The 17,740-nt window shown below is 46.4% G+C and overlaps 1 pseudogene; it reads right to left on the reverse strand.

Annotated features, from left to right (window-relative positions):
• LOC102174146 overlaps nucleotides 1–17,740 on the reverse strand; it is a 32,424-nt pseudogene that overhangs the window by 13,309 nt on the left and 1,375 nt on the right.

The following is a 17,740-nucleotide window of genomic DNA, read 5'->3' on the forward strand; positions in this document are numbered from 1 at the left end:
CTCCTTCCTGAACATTTGACTTGCCTGGCTTCCAGGATAACTCACAATTACTTTTCTTTTCAAGCCTCAGCCTCAGTCTTCATTCACTCCTATTCCTCTCTTGGTTTCTCAGTGTTAAGGTGCCCCCAAGAGCATGGTCCTAGGATCCTTTAATTTTCCTTTCCACATCCTTAGAAATGTCCAGCTTTGGGCAGGGATCATCTATACACAAATGACCCTTACATTTCTCTTACTTCAGTCATGATCTCTTTCCTGAGTTTCCCACTCATATAATATAGTGCCGCTTCAACATAGCACCATGATTTCAAGTAGGAAACTCCAGTCCTGGAACACCCCCATTGTGTGCACTGAAAGATATCTTTTCTGATTGGAAATGTACCCCTTCTTATTATCAGGTTCCTATGAGAATATCAGTTCTTAATTATTTTGATATCATTCCTGACATCTCAAATTGAACATGTCCAAAACCAGACTCTATCCTCAAAACTGTTCCTCCTTCAGTCTCTCCATCTCAGTGAAATGGCACACCACAACCCTGTTGTTCAGCCCAAAGCCCTGCTCACTCTCATGCCTCCTGCCTCCCTGCTCTCTCTATTGCTACCCATATACAATGTGTCACCAAATTCTGTTGACTCTACTTCCAAACTCTGTCCTCAATCCATCCATTTCTCCCCAACTCCCTAGCTATCACCCTATTTCCCATCACTACCATCTCTCACCTAGACCACTGCAGCAGCATCTCCAAGATCCTTCTCACTGCATTCAAATTAAAATCTAAATTTCTTATTGCAACTTAAAATTGCAACATGATCTGAGCTCTGCCCTCCTTTGAATTAATTCTACACTTCTCTCTCTCTCTCTCCCTCTCTCTCTCTCTCTCTCTCTCTCTCTCTCTCTCTCTCTCTCTCTCTCTCTCTCTCTCTCTTTCTCCTGTACTCATTTCCCTCCAGACATAATGGTTGCATTTTCAATGCTTCATTTTGTTTGGAAAAGTCTGAGCAAGTCTGAATTATCCCCTGAAAGTGACTTGATATTTGTTGCTGTTACTATTATTGCCTGAAACATAGAGGAGTGTTTCTTCCTCTTTGAGGTCTCCTAAAATTAGGACATATTCCAGAGTCAATAAATCCATACTGATTTTATCTGGAATATACTACACCCTTTCAGTCTGTGGGCTCAAACTTTCCTTGGTTTCAGGAAAGGTCTCTTAAATTATATCCCAGATGGTTCTCCATTCTTTTTTCTCTTCTTTGGAGACAGAGACTACACACACACTGTATTTCCTTTTGCTTCTATATCAATGATTTTCTATTTATTTATTTGGCTGTGTCAGACCTTAGTTGCAGCATGTGGGATCTTTCATTATGGAACACATACTCTCCAGTTGTGGCATGCAGGCTCTGGAAAGCACTGGCTCAGTAGTTGCAGCTCTCAAGCTTAGCTGCTCCAAGGCATGTGGGATCTTAGTTCCCCCACCAGGGACTGAACCTTTGTCCCCCCTGCATTGCAAGGCAGACTCTTAAACACTGGGCCACCAGAGAAATCTCAAAGATATTCTCTTTGTTGTCTTTATTTTTATTCAGCCTGTCTTTTGAAGATCTCTTCCTGCTGCTGCTCTGTTTTTTAGTATCCTTTATCCTTTTCCTGTAGTTATGACTTCACCTCTTGTGGTGCTTTCATTTTTTTTTCTCTTCCTCTTCTTTCTTGAGCACCACCAACTCATTTTCAATCATCCTTTGTTGTCTTCTTATTTCATCCTTGAGTCTGTGCTCCTGCTGTAAGCTCCTGATTCATAGGGGCTGTGTCTATCCTCCAATTTTTTGAACCAAGAGACAACTGCATGATTTTCCTCTGATTCACAGCAACATTACTTCACTGTGTGCTCTTCATCTTCCTTTTGTGTATAATATATCTTCCATTCCTCCCTCCCTGCCTCCATCTCTCTCTCTGTGTGACTTGTAATTAACCCTCTTCAGGTCTCAAACACCTAAAAAGCCAATATCTTCCACAGTGGCCCCTCTTCTGAGCCACATTTACAGTCAGCTGGCTGCAGAGAAGGCAGTTCTCCAAGCTTCCTTCCACAGCGCCAGTCCTTGCCTTCTGTGAGTCAGATAACTTTCCATTGTTCCTGAAGCCCTTGCACTTACCCCATCTTACTCCAGACAGGGGTCAGGGGGTTGGCCATGAGATCAGGACGTTCACTGGGTACTGTGGGCTCTGCCAGTGCAGCTTGCGCTCTACCCACCATGCCTTGTTGCTCGGATCTACCTGCCCCATGTCACTTCCTGGACACATGTCTGACCAACAGCATGCATCATCTCCAGGATTCACACCCCAGGCGTCATATCCTGAACCTGCAGATCTCATTACTTCCTGGATACATATGTATCACATCATGTCCAACACCACCTGTCAGATCTGCAAGTCACACGTCACTTTCAGGATCCCACATCTGCCGTCATATCCTGAATCCGCAGGTCACATGTTGTCATGGATCCGTACATGTCGAGTCCTTTCCCGGATCACCATGTCCCATGCCATCAGTCAGGTCATCACGTCCCACATCGTATCCTGAATCCTCACATGTCCTCTAATCTCCTGCATCCACACATCCCATGTTCTCCTTCCGGGGGGTGGTCTTCATCTGCAGCCCATAAGGAGGCATCTTGTCCTTCAATCCAGCAGGTGCTGCATTTCCATCAAAGAACAACTGGGAATAGAGGGGCCCACACTTGGAACCTGGCCATACCACCCACAATCAGAGACATTTTAAGATCCTTGTGCTGATAACAGACCCAATTTCACTAGGTAAGAGTTTTCACTGTGAAATGTAAGCTCCATGGGACCTCCTGCTCAGACCCTTTGAGACACTCTTCTGTGACCTGGTGTCTGACACTTACTCCCTTACAGGATATGACTCTGGCCAGATCCAGTGGACTTGGTAATACCCTGACCCTTCACAAGGCCATTTGTGCTATAAGAATGGTGAGAGGTGGGATGAATGAGCCAAATCAGTGCAAGCCACTGAACAACACCAACCTGCACAGTCAACAAAGAATCAGCTGTGTATCACTCACACAATGTCCAAAATGTAAGCTTCTGATCGAATTCACGTCTCCTCCAAGGGAATTCTCAGGACCCAGGGACCACAGCTGCCCAAGACCCCTCACTCTGCACTGGGGCGGAGCTCTGATTCCCATCCATTCCCTTTGGTCCATGCTTCTCCCTGGGTGGGGTCCTCATGTTCCAGTGGTTCTGTCCTGGAGTCTGTTGCCCACACAGGGTCCAGAAAGCCTGGAGAGCAAGAAGCTGCACTGTTTCCTTGTAAGGATATAAGGATGAGGCCTCAAGTTCCTTGTGATCTCCCAATTTACCAGGAGCTCAAGCAGACAAGAGAGGACATGAGAAGAGCTTGTGTTCAGCTCCTGCACTGTGGAGGCCAGGCTCCTACCCTGCTCTGTTAACTGTCCACATTGCCTAACCTGACCAGTTTGAGCCCTGAGCCCCTGGGGGCTCACCTAAATGGTTCAGAGTGTGCATGTGACTCATATGGGTCCAATCAGAATAAGGCCCTTTCCTGCAGGATCTCAGCCTGGAGGGATGTGAGCTGGAGATGTAGCAACCTGCTGAGAGAGGCCCATTATATAAAGTAATATAGGGCTGTCATTGCATGAACTAGTGGCAGGGGGGTGGTGGTTGCCATTATAAAAACTAATAGAGGAATTGGTGTTACATAAACTGGCATAGGAAGAACTGTTGCATAAACAGATACAGAGACTGCCATTATATAAACTAATGCAGGGCTGTCATTACATAAACTAATAAAGGGACTGTCCTTAAATAAACTAATACAGAGGTACCCTCAGGGAGGACCTGCCATTATAAAAACTAAGACAGAAGAAATAAAGCCACCAATCAAGTGAGAAAACTAGATCTTCATTTATCATTTGAGGCCCTGGACCTAAGTTTTCCTGATTCTGTTCATGCTATTGAGTTAGGTAAGTCATAAATCTCCTATCTTCTTTAATGTGGCTTGAATTGAGTTTTCTGTCTCTTGCATATGAAGAAACCTGGAATGATACCTTCTGAAATCATCCAGGCAAAACCTCTATGAATCCATGTTTTCCCAGTAACCCCCTGACTAGGCCAGCTGACAGTCCAGAGGAAAGCAAGATGGGAGATTTGGTCCCAGGACTTGTGGCTTTAGAGCTATTGCCAGGTTGACCCCGTGTCTTTATGAGGAGATGCTTAGCCCTTGGCAGCTCTTGGAATCAGTCCTGAGCTGAGCTCAGCTTTGGGTTCTGTGATGAGTGCAAACTATCTCACTTAATGCACAAAAGCAGGATGTGCCAGGAGTGTTCCTACTGAAATCTGCTGGGGTTCAATCATGTTTCTCTGCAGAAGCATCCTTCCTGCAGCAGAGCATGAGTTAGAGGTTATTACTAACCCTGCACAGGGGTGGGTGAGACTGGGTCACAGGCTATCTAAGCTTACAGAGTCTTCCCCAGCAAACACAATCACTGTTACGGAAATTGCCTGGGAGGATTAGGCTGGGATCTCCAGACACCTTGATGAGCTGAGATTCAACTTGAGAATGATCAATACTCCCTTGGCGACAAAGTTGTAAACTCTCCTGAGCATCAGGGCCACCTATTCATGGGCTCTTGGTGTTTCTCCCAAGTTTTGCCCTGAAGCTGCATGGATTGGTCTCTCCATTTCCACCTCCCCGGCAGTGCTGCTCCAGCAGCACAAGCATGAAACCCAGCAGCATTAGGAGCAGCCAGCCCATTTTCAAGGGGGAGGTTTGTATTCCATCCAAGTAGGTGGCTGATGTCCAGGGCCTGAGATTGGCTCACACCTAGAGATCTAGCCGGGTTAATGATAAGGGAATGAATTAGCTGGATGTCTGAATTGGTACCCCAGTTAGTTATTGGGAAATAATCCCAAGAAATGTTGGCAGGCTGAGGTTGGATAATGCTTAGAAACTCAATCAGACTAGATATCCTTGACCCAATCTGGCAAATACTTGAAGATGAAGCTTACCCAATGTCTGGGAACTCACCTGAATATCTTCTTGTGAGCAGCTGGGCTAGAGTCTGGAGTCTTATCCTGCTTTGTAATCAGGCACCCAGCCTGGTTAGTAACAGAGGATGAAATCTGGTTAATGCCTGTTCACACAGCTTGGTTGATGTCTACAAACTTGACCTAATGTGTCCCAAGGAAGAAGAGCTAGAGCGTGAACTGTCATCTGCACTTGAAAAGCAGACCAACAGTTCTGGAACACCTACTCCAAATGCCTCTGAAATGCAAACACAGTCTGGTTGGAGTGGACACCAAAGATCTTGATCTGGTCTGAAGGGCTTTTCCCCCTCTGTGCCTGGAACCCATTCATCATCCACATCAGTACACATGCAACATCCCATATCTTCCCTGATTTTAATTGGCCTCTCAAGATGCCTCTGAGGTCTCACAGAAGCAGATACTTGAGGTAGGGGAATCAGCACTGGTTAAACTGATGAAAAGGGACATGGAGCTGGAAGTGTGAAACAATTCTGAAAGAGCTCTGTCTACAGTGATGCTCCACAAGTGCACGTCACTGGAGTAAACTGAAATGTTGCAGAGAGGAACAAGTGCTTGTCTTGGAGGGACCATGAAATGAGAAGCCACTGCGTCATGATGTTCCCAAGGAAAACTGGGAGCCATATGGGTGACCCACTGCCCTTCTGAGGTCATAGCTGGAGTGATAATTCTGTAGGAGATAGAACATGACTTCTTATTAGAATAGAAGCAGTCACTCATGTCCCTTTCATCTTTCAAAATATTGATTGAATGATGCCAAAAGCCCAGTACACTGTTGAGCAGGAGCCTCTATAAAAGCAGCTCTGTGACAGCTTCCCCAGCCTCTTCCCTCACTCTATTATAACAAAACAACAGAGGTAAAAGATGCTCTTTTCACCTAAGGACTGGTGATGCAACCAGGTAAAGTATTCTCAGCCATCCTGCAGCATCTATAAGGATGTCATAGCCACTGCCTTAGATTTGATTGTTCATCCAAATTTTATTGTCCAACCAGCCATTCAATAAATGTTGCTGAGCACTTACTATATACCAGGCCCTGGGCTAGGTATGGCCCTTCAGAAATTACAGCTCAATAAGGAGATTGAGATTGTCTTCTCAATAGGGAGACAGTCATGGAAATAAACCAAATTGTCAGATCTCTTGGTTTCAGGCAACCGAAACACAATTCCACATGCCAGAGGTCAAGAGGGCATCTGTTGATCAAGGACAATGAGGAAGGGTTCTGAGCTAGGTATTCTCTGTGTCTTAAGAATTCCACCCTTCACTCTTTCCTGACCTGATCTATCTAGAAAAACTGGTCCCAACTCTGCTTCAAAGCACTTCTTCACCTTCAGGTTGGGTTCATTGGCAGGAGATTGGAGGGTGGCAGAAGAGAAAAGCAGGGGTATTCTGCTTCTGTCCTGCTTGCCTGTGGCTCTGGCAGAGGCTGTATTTCTCTAAGGCCACAGACCCTACATAGATGCTTTCTCCAGGCAACAGCTGTCCCTGGCTTCCAGAAACATTGCTTTCTCACTTGTCATTCAGATGATCCCAGGGGTAGACTTCCCACTCTTGCTAGCCCCTGAAGTGTGAAGGAACAGAATAAATACGTATAAACATAGAGGAAAAAGAAGGTACTTAACCAAGGCAGTCTATAGATTCAGTGTCATTCCTATCAAAATGCAAATGGTATTTTTCATTAAAATGGAATAAATAATTTAAAATTTCATATGGAAACAAAAAAGACTCCAGAATGGCCAAAACAATCTTAATAAAAAACAGAGCTGAAAGAATCATGCTCCTTGACTTTAGACTATATTACAAAGCTACAGTAATCAACAAAGTAATGTACCACAGTACTGGTATAAAACCAGACAATAGGATAGAAAGCCCAGAAATAAAGTCATACACTTATGGTCAATTAATCTATGACAAAAGAGCAAGAAAATACAATGGAAAGAAGACAGTCTCTTTAATAAGTGGTGCTGGGAAAACCAGACGACAGCTACATGTAAAAGAATGAAATTAGAACATCCTATAACACCATACACAAAAATAAACTCAAAATGGGTAAAAGTCCTAAATGTAAAACCAATACTCTAAAACTCCTACTGGAAAACAACATAGATAGAAGACTCTTTGACATAAATCACAGTACTTTTGATCCATCTTTTAAAGTAAAGGAAATAAAAGCAAAAATAAGCAAGTGGGACCTAATTAAACTTAGAAGCTTTTGCGCAGCAAAGGAAACTATATACAAAACAAAAAGGTAATCTATTCAATGGGAGAAAATATTTGCAAGTGATAAGATTGATGAGGAATTAATATTCAGCATATATAAACAACTCATACAACTCAACACTGAAGAAAACTCAATTTAAAAATCAGCAGAACACATGAATAAACATTTTAGCAAAGAGGAAATGCAGATGGTCAACAGGCACATGAGAAGATGCTCAACATCACTAATCATCGAGAAATGCAAGTCAAAACCACAAAGAGATATCACTTCACACCAGTCAGAGTGCTATCATCAAAAAGAACACAAATATTGGCAAGGATGTGAAGAAAAGAACCCTTGTACACTGTTGGTGGGAATATAAATTGGTGCAGCCACTGTGATTTAGTTGTTAAGTTGTGTCTGACTTTTGTGACCTCATGAACTGTACCTACCAGGCTCCTCTGACCATGGAACATCCCAAGCAAGAATACTGGAGTGGGTTGCCATTTCTTTCTTCAGATGATCTTCCAGAACCAGGGATCAAACTCATGTCTCCTGTATTGCACACAGTCCCCTGCACTGTAGACAGATTCTTTACTGCTGCGCCACCAGGTTTGTAGGTTTCTCAAAAAACTAAAAATAGACCCAGAAATTCCATTCCTGGATAAATACATACACCCACAAAAAGAAACAGTAATTGGAAAAGACACATGCATTGAGGTGTTTGTAACACTGTTTACAATAGCCAGGATATGGAAGCACCTAACTATCCATTAACGGAGGACTGGATAAAGATGTGGTTCATATATACAATGGAATATTAGCTACAAAAAGGTACAAAATTGTGTCATTTGCAGAGATGGAGATGGACCTAGAGACTGTCATACAGAGTGAAGTCAGAAAGAGAGAAACAAATATTGTCTATTAATGCATACATGTGGAATCTAGAAAATGGTAAAGATGATCTTACTTGCAAGGCAGAAGAAACACAAACAAAGAGAACAGATGTATGGATACCAAAGGGGAAGTTGGGCATTGGATGAATTGGGAGGTTGATGTATATACACAATTCTGTATAGAATAGATAACTAATGCAAACATACTGTGTAGCAGTGCTCATGTATGGATGTGAGAGTTGGACTTTGAAGAAAGCTGAGCACTGAAGAATTGATGCTTTTGAACTGTGGTGCTGGAGAAGACTCGAGAGTCCCTTGGACTGCAAGGAGATCCAGCCAGTCCATTCTGAAGGAGATCAGCCCTGGGATTTCCTTGGAGGGAATGATGCTGAAGCTAAAACTCCAGTACTTTGGCCACCTCATGCGAAGAGCTGACTCATTAGAAAAGACTCTGACGCTGGGAGGGATTGGGGGCAGGAGGAGACGGGGATGACCGAGGATGAGATGGCTGGATGGCATCACTGACTTGATGGACATGAGTCTGAGTGAACTCCAGGAGTTGGTGATGGACAGGGAGGCCTGGCATGCTGTGATTCATGGGGTCACAAAGAGTCGGATACAACTGACCAACTGAAATGAACTGAACTGAACTGAACTGTGTAGCACAGGGAACTCTACACAGTGCTCTGTGGTGACCTAAATGGGAAAGAAATCCAAAGAGGAGACATGTGTATACATGTGGCTGATTCACTTACTGTACAGCAGAAACTGACATAACAATGTAAAGCAACTATACTCCAATTTTAAAAAAGTATCCTTGTGTTTTTAATTTCTAGATCATCATCCCAGATTTAGGCACAGGTGTCTATGTATCAGTCTTCCTGGAGCCCTTTCAGGAGCTGTCTCTCAAAGACAGATTCAGGTGTCTGCAGCATAAATGTCAATGCTCTTTCAGAAAGATGAGGTGGATGGCTGAGTACTGAAAATACATTATTGCATTCCTGGACTGTATTGTCGAGACACGTTTATCTGACACTCAGGTGGACAACTGTTACTAGAAATGAAAGGCAAGTTAGAGGCTATTGTCCCCTAAAATCACCCACAAAAAGAGGTTTGACCTTCTGCAGTAGTGAGCATTGACTTGTGAGTGTACAAATATGGGGAATGTTCATTTTTAAATGTCTCTGCAAGACCGGAGTTGACTAGTTCTGCATCCCAATACTCCTTTCTAATGGTGCTTCCCTGCATGGAGCCTGGGTCTGGTGCATGTTGAGACGAGGGGTCTCATGTCTTGATGAGTGATTAGAACTCTGTAAGCATTTGGACACAGAATCCTGTCTTCCCCACAAGAAGCTTCACCAGGTGGTGTCAGAGATCATGGAAGTGAAGGACTTTTCCAGGAAACAATGTCTTTAGATTGGCATTGACAGGAAAGACAGTTGACACATGGATTTTATGAAATGCATTAAATGGCTTGTCATTGTGACAAATAATAAAAGTAATGACTGTTAAAGAAAGTGGAGCAGCACAAAAACTACTTAAAATATCATCAAGCATTCCTTGTGGACTCTCCTGGCTGCCATGGCATAAATGTTTTATTAAATAAAAAGCAGTTTGCATCTCCCTTCTCTATGGAACTGGCTGTTGCCTTTTTGTTTTGAAATTTTAAATCTGTATCATCCAATTATTTATGGATCTCATGGACCTGTAATTTTGCTTGTTTGAAATCATCTGAGTGTGCTTCCTAATCTTGTTGGGGATCACTGTACCCACCTGAACCGACTCTCTCAAATTTACTCTCATTTACCTCGAATTATTTAGTTATAAAAGGAAAGCGCTCTCAAGGCTTGGAAACATCCTCTGGGCCGACCTCTGTGACAGTGACTGGCCCCAAAGTTCATTCACGTGCTTTGTGCAGGAACGGTAGCGCCCTCAAGGTTCAGCTAGATGCCAGTTCTTCCAGGATAGACTATAGTTCCCAGCCTCCCTTGCAGCAAGGTATGGTCGCGTGACCAAGTTGCAGCAAATGAAATTAAAGAGGAAATGACAGGTACTACTTCCGGGTTGTCTCTAACCTGTTTGCTGACCTCCTAACCCCCACCACCACCATCCCTAATCCCCCACCTCCCACCATCCTCTTTTTCCCGAGATGGAAGTGGACGCGTGTGTTGCCATCTTGGATCTTGAGGAGGACAAGGATCTACCAGGACTGGTGGAGCAACGACGTGGAGCTGGAGCCTTAGATGGTGGGGTCAGTGCACAGCGTTCCACGTAACAGGCCACAGCTTGTAGATAATAGAAATTCCCCGTTTTGTTTAAGCCACTCTTATTCGTGCACCTGCTCACATGCTGAGGCACACAGACTCCTCTGAGCCCCTTGTTTTCCATCGTTACTTTCTTCTTTCCTTATGAAGTAAAAGCATCAGATAATAATGGTGGACATTTACGGAACACAGTCTGTCGCCCCCTAGTGGTAATTAAATGTCCTGTGAATGACCTCATTGATCCTCCCAGCGGTTCTGTGGGGTAGGTGATGCTTCCATCCCCCTCCTATAGATGTGGAAACTGGGGCACAAAGACCCCCAGTAAAGCACAGGGCCGGTAAGGGGGCAGGGCGTGAGCCCGAGTGGTCTGGCTCCAGAGTCCCCTGACTTTCTGCACAGGGAAATCCTGTCACTGTCCCATGTAAATGCAGAGGGAGCTGGTATCTGACCTCTGCTGTGGTGTGTTTCTTTCGTAAAATAGGCCCTCAACCCTCAGTTCCCCGATGATATTTCCAGAGGGTTTCTCTTGATCACTGCCCGCCCCAGTCCACCCACCCCTTGTACAGCATGTGTACATCTGTACACCTGTGTATGTGTACATCTAAGTGTCCATCTGAGTAGCTGAGAGACTATGATGGCCCCACAGCCCTTACGCAGGGAGTGGGGAGCCTGGCCACAGGGCCCTCCCTAGCTCATACCCACCACCTCCCACTGCCCAGGGTGAGGAATGGGGGCTAGGACAATGTTTAGCACCCAACTGGGGCCCTGGAAGTGACTCAGGCAGCTTCTTTCTCCTTTTTGCCATTTTTCTCTTCTCTCCCCCAAACCCCACTGTGCTGCCCCTCCTTAAGAGGAGCAAAGGAAGAGGCCCCTCAACCCCAGGCTCCCAGCCAAGGAGTTCAAGAGAACCCAAGATGAAGTGAAGTGAAAGTTGCCCAGTCGTGTCTGACTCTTTGTGACCCCATGGACTAGGGTCCATGGAAATCTCCAGGCTAGAATACCGGAGTAGGTAGCTGTTCCCTTCTCCAGGGGATCTTCCCAACCCAGGTCTCCCACATTGCAGGCCGATCCTTTACCAGCTAAGCCGCTAGGGAAGCCCTAGATAGACACCAAGAATGGACTAGAAGCCCAGTCAGACTGATGGGAAATTGTGCCAGTTGCAGTCAGAGGGGCTAAGGGGATGAGTCTTAACCCACATATGATGCCATTGTAGTGTTCATAAGGTCTACAGGCATTTCCTCCAGAGTAAGGGGCAGGGGCCCGAGCAGGATCTGCTAAGTAGGGGAGGATGTATCCTCACTGTCCCAACAAACCTGCCCTCAGCCTCCACAGGGACTTGGGAAAACTTCTCTGGGGTTCTCCCTCTCACTCAAGTTAATGGTCCTCCCCTGGGTAGTGACCCTGTAGTCTTTCAGCAGCTGGAAACAGCAGTTGCTCTAGATTCACTGAAGAGAAGTTATGTTCCTGGAGCTTCCATATGGGCTCTGTGTCCAGAAGGTCATGAGGGGGTACTTGTCCAGGGAGCTGGGATTCTGGGCTAGACTCACTCTGTCACAATGGCTGGTTTGGAATCAGTTCAGTTCAGCTCAGTCGCTCAGTCGTGTCTGACTTTTTGCAGCCCCACAGACTACAGCACGCCAGGCTTCCCTGTCCACCCCCAACTCCTGGAGCCTACTCAAACTCATGTCCATCATGTTGGTGATGCCATCCAACCATCTCATTCTCTGTCTTCCCCTTCTCCTCCTGCCTTCAATCTTCCCCAGCATCAGGGTCTTTTCCAATGAGTCAGTTCTTTGCATCAGGTGGCCAAAGTATTGCAGTTTCAGCTTCAGCATCAGTCTTTCCAATGAATATTCAGGACTGATTTCTTTTAGGATGGACTGGTTGGATCTCCTTGCAGTCCAAGGGACTCTCAAGAGTCTTCTCCTACACCACAGTTCAAAAGCATCAATTCTTTGGCACACAGCTTTCTTGATAGTCCGACTCTCACATCCATACATGACTACTGGAAAAACCATAGCTTTGATGAGACAGACTTTTGTTGGCAAAGTAACGTCTCTACTTTTTCATATGCTGGCTAGGTTAGTCATAGCTTTTCTTCCAAGGATCACGTGTCTTTTAATTTTATGGCTGCAGTCACCATCTGCAGTGATTTTGGAGCCCCCCAAAATAAAGTCTCTCACTGTTTCTATTGTTTCCCCATATATTTGCCATGAAGTGATGGGACCAGATGCCATGATCTTGCTTTTCTGAACGTTGAATTTTAAGCCAGCTTTTTCACTCTCCTTTTTCACTTTCATCAAGAGGCTCTTTAGTTCTTCACTTTCTGCCATAAGCGTGGTGTCATCTGCATTATCTGAGGTTATTGATATTTCTCCTGGCAATCTTGATCCCAGCTTGTGCTTCATCCAGCCCAGTGTTTCTCCTGATGTACTCTGCATAAGTTAAATAAGCATGGTGACAGTATACAGCCTTGAGGTACTCCTTTCCCGATTTGGAACCAGTCTGTTTTTCCATGTCCAGTTCCTACTGTTGCTTCCTGACCTGCATACAGATTTCTCAGGAGGCAGGTCAAGTGGTCTGGTATTCCCATCTCTTTAAGAATTTTCCAGTTTGTTGGCTTGGAATATAAAGTACATTAAGTATGGATCTCAGTCTATGATCTTAGGTGTGCTAGAAAATACCATTTAGGGCTGCCTTTCCATAAGGAATTCCCTGGTGGCTCAGACAGTAAAGAATCTGGCATCAATGCAGAAGACCCGGGTTCAGTTCCTGGGTCGGAAAGATCCTCTGGAGGAGGGCATGGCAATCCACTCCAGTATTCTTGCCTGGAGAATCCCATGGACAAAGGAGCCTGGAAGGCTACAGTCCATGGGGGTCACAAAAGAGTCAGACAGGACTGAGTGACTAACACTTTCACTTTTGCATAACTGAAGCTCATTTCTTTTTGAGTCGCCCCTTTGTGTCTTTGGTGGAGATGTCAGTTCAGCCCATCGAGGATCCCCTTCCCCTTCTTCCCTGGTATTCTAAGTTCTGCAAAGGTGATGTGGGCAACTTTTTTTCTTGTTTGTATTCAAGACCTTTGGAATACATTCATATGTTTGGCAAATTTCCAGACATATAATTATGAGCTGAATCAGAACACTCAAGCCCCTTCCCATGCCCCTGCATCCAGAGTATGCCAGGGGCTGGGCAGTGGCAGCAAAGGTGGCCGGGTCTGCATCTGGCCCCATCAGGTCATTGTTCCAGCCCTGACCTTTCATCCTCCCACCCATTCAGTGCTCATCCCAGGACCCTATACCTATACTTGCTTTCTGCCTGATCAGTTCAAATCACTATCTGAGATGCTGACTGGTGTGGGGTCACAAGATGCTGTGACATTCTGGAAGAGGAGCACAATGTCATCACAAAATGATGACAAAGTAATGATGTCACAGGGAGGTCAACACTCCCATGAGTCCCTCAGACTTTGGTCCTTGCAGGTCTCTGTGTTTCCTCCTCTTTCCCCAGGGCTTCTCCAAGGTCAGTCTCTGCCCCTTCCACGTGCTCCCAGGAGCCTGGGGCCTCCTGCTGCTCCCACCCCTTCCAAGGAGGCCTGGGGACCCCATGACCAGACTCATGACACTGTCTGGATGCTCCCTAAGCAGCATCTATTCCACATCAAGGTACCTTCTGAGCTGGGGCTTGGGGCTGGGGTGGGGGTTGGGGGGAATCAGCCCTGGTTCAGGTGCTGGGTCACCCCAGAGCAGTTTTCAGGGCTGGTAATTCCACAATGGGAAGGTCACTGATATCCCAGTGGCAGGATATTTTTGCCATGGGCCTCTCTTTTACCACCATGCTCCCACACCTGGTCATTGTGCTGGAGGCTTTTGCTCCAGGGGAAGTCCTGTAGGAGAAACAGAGAACTAAGGAGTAATATTACTGTATATAAGAGATTTGTCTCAAGTACATCATCCTGCTGTAACACAGAGAACCTTGGGAGAATACCTTCAGAGACAGTTGCTTCTCAGCCCAGATAGGTCAAGATTACTCTGGGTTGGGGAAGAGAATAATCCAGAAAAAAGATGAGAGACACGAGAAGGAGCCTTGCACCCAACCTCCACAATGTCAGCTCTAAAATGGAGAGTGTCAGGCACCCCAGATAAATCACTCTGGACACAGAGGAGAATGGGATTTGCTTCCTGCCTGGGATACTGGAAGCAGTAACTGCACAGGACTCCCCACAGCCAGAGTGAGGGCACAGAGAGAGGAGGTGGCTGATGGGGCCTCAGGGCAAAGGGGACCCACGAGAAACCCTTTGGGTCCTCACATCCCTGTATGTGGAGGAAAACATGGTGCACCCACGTCCCTTATAAGATAAAGTCCTACAGCAAAGCAAGGGACAGGGGCATGAGGAGAGCTGTGCTGAGGCAGGGGCTGTGACACCAGGCACACTGAGACAGTATTGTAGGAGCAGACCCCGGACAGGGATGAGAACCATCAGCAGGTGTTAGCAAGGGAGGTGATGCTGGAGTCCCACCTCCAACCCATGTGAGCCCGCTTAGAGGCACCCACCAGGAGAGGAAGAAAAATCCCCAACTGTCTAGCTATCCCGCATTGATGCCATTCACCTGGAACTGAGTCTACTGTTTTCTGCCATTAAGCAGAGTGAGGGCTCTAGAGAGAAACTATATTTAGTTATAAAAGAATCATGTTATTTTACACACTTGAGTTGATGTCTTAGAAATCTGTGCCAGCTGAGCGTGCTTTGGGAGAAATGGTTATGTGCAGTGTAACAAATGTCAAATTTGCTTTAGAGCCCTGGAGGAATGAAACCAATTGTGTTTTCTTTACCAAGAAGTAGGGTTTGCCCTGGGGCTGAGGAGGCTCTTCTGGGTCTGACATCATCTTGAACCTGGAGGGTGGGTTCAAAGGGGGAGGTTCAGTCACTTCAGGCTGGGCCAAGGGGCTGCTCACCCGAGTCCTGGGAGTGGCTGAGCTGGGAGGAGATGGGAGAAGCAGAGGACAGATGGCGAGACGAGGAGGGAGAGGGACAGCTGGGCTGGGAGGAGGGGCATCGAGTTGGGGAAAGCACAGGTGACGTCCTGACCCTTTCTTCAGCCTCCTCACTTGGGAGCAGCTGCCCTCCCCTCCATAGTCCTGTGAGGAGGGAGGAAACTTCAGACTGGAGGAGGAAAACCCAGCAGAGCTGCTCCATTAGACTCATGAAAGCGGTTATCCATCCATCGGTTCCTTCATGCCCTCGGGAGTTCCATCGTCATCCTCTGTGTCCCTGACACTGCTGATAAATGGAGGTGGAGGATGACAAGGTTCTTGACCTCTTCGGAAACAGACAACAAACAAATAAAATTAGAAGAAAGCCAAGATGGTTTTAGATAGTGACAGCTGCTACAACGGGAATAAGAACAATGATGAGATGGAGGATAATGTGAGGATCACTTCCATGGGGTCCGGGGAGGTCTCTGTGAACTGATTTGTGTGCTGAGAATGGAAGGAGATAAGGAAGGAATCAGACATGTTAATGTATCAGGAAGGACATTCTTGACAGAATGAAGAGCAAATGAAACGTTCCATGAGACAGGTTAAAGTGCGGGGACTGATAAACGGGGAGAACTTGAATGCCATGAAACCGTGACCAGCGAGCACGTCTGTGTCCCCACTGACCCTCCACCGAGAGCTCAAAACTGAGCTGGGGGCCGGAATTGGGTCAGTGTCTCATTCCCACAGGCAGCATCAGTGCTCCTGCCCCGGGACTATCTTTGCAGCTGGCATCCTGCATGATCTAGTTGCGAGAGAGATGGGAGAAGAGCAGACACAGTTGAGCAGGTGGGGACAGAGTGCTCACAGGAGCGGAGTTATTCCTGCATGAGGCCATTAACACATTCTCACTTCATGGGGCCACAAACACCTTCGTCCACTCGGTCTGTTTCCACTAGTCTCTCCCCAGAAGGACAGGGAGTCCTATGAACATGCAACAGTCTCCATCTGAGTGGGTTTAACTCAGAGCTCCATGGCAATTTCCATTCATTCTCTCTCCAAGGACATTTTCTGAAGCCTTTCCATCTGCTGAGCCAAAGAGATTGCTCAAGACCAGATGTGGAGAGCCCTTGGCCCAGGTAAGAAAGGGGCCCATTAGACAGGTGACCTGCAGCTCTGAGCTGGAAGTTGGGGCTTCAGGAGCACACCTGCCATTCAGCTTCTGCCTGAGAGCAGAGACAGCCTGAGGGACAATGGCGTCCCCATTCCCACTCAGGTTAGAGTTTACTTGCACTGAGGGAATTTGTATGCATTTTTCATCTGTTCCTCAAATGGCCCAGCAAAGTGACTGGGATTGTATCTCATTGCCTGTGATGCTCTGACTTTGGAAATGCTTGTCCCCAAATCACTCTCTTTCTGCAGGGAAACATGAAGATCTCACTGTAAAATGCTTGGGTCGAGGAGAAACCAACTCCCAAGGTGTTATAAGAACCCAAGGCTTCCCTGGTGGCTCAGCAGTAAAGAACTGCCTGCAGTGCAAAAGCCTACAGGAGATGTGGGTTCAGTCCCTGGGTTGGGAAGTTCCCCTAGATGAGCGCATGGCAATCCACTTCAGTATTCTTGCCTGGAGAATCCCAGGCACATGGACCAAGGAGCCTGGTGAGCGACAGTCCATGGTGTCGCAAAGAGTCGGACATGACTAAAGCAATTTAGCAAGCATGCATAAGAACTCAAGGTGGGGAAGGTATGGTTTCCCAAAGCAAAATCAGGGTTTCTTTAGGAAGCAGAGGGAATAAATGACACTCCAAACAATAGATATGTGATACAGGCCATTTGTGTCCACAGTGATCACAGCAGCTTCCACTTGACAGTGGCTGGAGGTTGACACAGGCCTGTGAGGCACATGAACTCACCCCTCGTGTCCTGATGACAGCCCCTTAAAAAGCAGCTCTGAACTCTGGTCCTACCTGGCCCTATGAGGCCTGTGCTGTGGGATATGTGACATGGAGCTGCCCCCATGCAGGGTGATCCCTTTGTTAAGCCACCAAAGATGAATTAAGGCACCAACGTGCCTGGAGGTGTCCTGGGGATACAAGAAGTCAGGAATTAATTCTGTCAAGTCACCATCACTGTCAGGAGGACTCATTAAAGCTGAACAAGAATCAAAGGATGATTTGCCGGGAAGGAAATAAAGACCCTCATGACAAAGTGGGGGGCGGAGGAGGGCAGTGCACCGAGTCTCATTGCATCAACTCAAGCTGTAAATTAAACTGCAGTTGATGGGATGGGATCTGGGTCTGGGGAGGCACAGGCAGCAGTTTGGG

This window comes from Capra hircus, chromosome 17 (assembly GCF_001704415.2).
Source record: "Capra hircus breed San Clemente chromosome 17, ASM170441v1, whole genome shotgun sequence".
NCBI lineage: Eukaryota > Metazoa > Chordata > Mammalia > Artiodactyla > Bovidae > Capra > Capra hircus.